Raw genomic sequence first — 2,568 nt, 5'->3', positions numbered from 1 at the left:
ACCCCTTGAATCTCTTGTAATCAATCACCCACAGAACGAAATGTGTTAACAATGGATTATCACAAGATGTCTTTAAATCTAATAACAATTCTAAAGATCATGTCGATATTCTGATTTAGTTTGAGTGAATCTTATATCAGGAGAGAAGATTCTCAAGCATAAACAAACTAGGTGTAATTAAAGTTTCAACGATTGTTAGTTAATCAAGTCAATCGAAAACTAATAACACTGCAATTATCTAGTTTCCCACCAACGGTCCTCGTAGAGCTTCTTGATCGCACATAAGTCTTTAAACGAGCCGTTGTAAGAGATTTCACCTAATTAAGATATTTTCCTCTCTGAATAGACGGCTCCACCAGAAACAACAAGAAATGAAGTTTTCTTGGCTCTTAGGATAGTTTGCTAGAAATGCAAACTTAGGTATTTATAGACCAAGGATGTTTGGACATTAAGGAATTTCCAAAACCGAAGATATTCTCAAGATATGCAATGAATAGAAAAATTTGGTTTTCCTAATTCCAATAAATGCTTGTCTAATATTTCCGAAATCTCTCAATAGAAAATCTCCAATTAGTAAATGTTTATTCTCTAAAGATATGCATTAATTGTTGGTAATTGAAGCATATAAAACCAAAAACCTTAATTAAAATATTCTTAATTTATTTTGGCACAAGATCACCTTGAGTACTAAGGAATATCTTTGAACAATACATGATAAGAGTTACTGCTCATGTTCAAAGTATGTTGACATCTTTTCAGTGTGAATCCTTATTTCACATTTACATGTATATGCATTATTGGAATCGGTTATACCACACTTCCAAACAAGTTTAGAATTGGTTTGCCTGTATTCTTAGACTACTACGTGATTGAACATACAAAATATCATACATGGGTTCAATCAGTTCTTAGGGCCATGCCGTCTGAGTATTTATTCAAGGCCAAGTTCAAAAATGCGTAAAGGTTGCACGTTATGGATCAAATGACGATTATGAGTTGGATATTGGCTTTACAAGTGTGCCATAGGTGTGAGACAAGAAAGGATAGTTATAAAGGAAATTTATAAGCGTGGGAGAGTGTTCATAACTGCTTTGGAACAGGTGTGGAAGGCTGGCTCGAGTAAGAAAAGAATTGGGACGAACCTTGCGAGGTAGTGAAGCCATTGCGGAGAGTCAGTGTCGCAAGTCGAAGGGGCTAGGCGCTTAGAGCGTCCACAGTGGGCGACCAAACCCAAATTTTTGGTCAAAAAACGTGACGCAGTGGAACAGACTAAAGATCAAATTCCAGACTAAACCCAAATTTCGGACTATATTTGGTCTTGAATCAAGACCAAAACCAAATTTGGTCGAGTGGAGTTATAATGTCCGTTTGGAATGGGGCGGAGTTATAATATTCGTATGGAGTGGAGCGAACAATTCATCAACCGCGCCATGAATAAGAAATAAAAATAAAAATGGGGCGAACATTTCAAATCCGCCTGAACAAAAAGACAAAAAAAAAATATAGTGGGGGGGACATTTCATCAACCGCCCCATGAATAAGAAAAAAACAAAAAAAGTGGGGCGAACATTTCATCAACCGCTCGATCAAATATAGTCGATCACCATAGTGTGACACTACATACTAAACTCAAATTTGATCGTATTTTTTGATCTTTGATTTTTGGTTTTGATCGCACCATTCCAGTTGCTCTTAGGGCTTATGTAGTTGAAAAGTTAGGGTTTTGGAAATGAGAGAGAGGGTTGAAATCTTGGTTGATGGTCAGACCGTCAAGAGTCTTGGCTTTGGGTCTTGGGATTTCACATCGGGAGCTTGCACTTATTTATGAGTTTCTAGGTTGAAACTCATAAATGACTTTGGAGTTATTCCCAGTGCATTCCACAGGTTATTACTGAATCAGATAATATGGAATTAATGCCGCATACCGGAAGATGCTGAAATCCTTAAAGTTTTAAGGAAATGAAATCATGGAAGGCACCTCGTCGGGATGGTTTCCCTCCTGTTTTCTTTAAAACATATTGGGAGGTTGTTGGTACGGATGTAATGGAGATGGTGAAGCCGTTTTTTCGTACGGGATTGATTCTCAAGAGTCTAAATGCTGAAAATGTCTCCGACATTCCAAAAACTAAGAACAAACAATTTCCTTCAGACTTACGTCATATTGCTCTCTGCAACACTTCGTACAAGATTATTTCAAAGATCATAGCATCTAGAATGAAGATGATAATGGGAAAAATCATATCTCCACTTCAGGCCGCCTATGTACCAGGGAGACAAATTTCCGACAACATACATCTTGCTCAAAAAATTGTCCACACAATGAATAATAAAAAATAAACAACCAAGTATCAAGCTTTGAAACTGGACATGTCGAAAGCCTTTGATAGGCTTAAATGGTCCTTCCTAATGGATGTTATGCTACAAATGGGGTTTAGCCAAGAGTGGTGCGATCTAATAATGCAATGCATTAGCACTACAAAAATCTCGATCCTTCACAATGGTGCACCTTGTACTGCTTACCAACCAACCAGGGGCGTTAGGCAAGGTAACCCACTGTCGCTTTACCTG

The sequence above is a fragment of the Papaver somniferum genome, chromosome 2, assembly GCF_003573695.1.
Source record: "Papaver somniferum cultivar HN1 chromosome 2, ASM357369v1, whole genome shotgun sequence".
Lineage (NCBI taxonomy): Eukaryota > Viridiplantae > Streptophyta > Magnoliopsida > Ranunculales > Papaveraceae > Papaver > Papaver somniferum.
Note: the sequence above shows the minus strand (reverse complement) of the source record.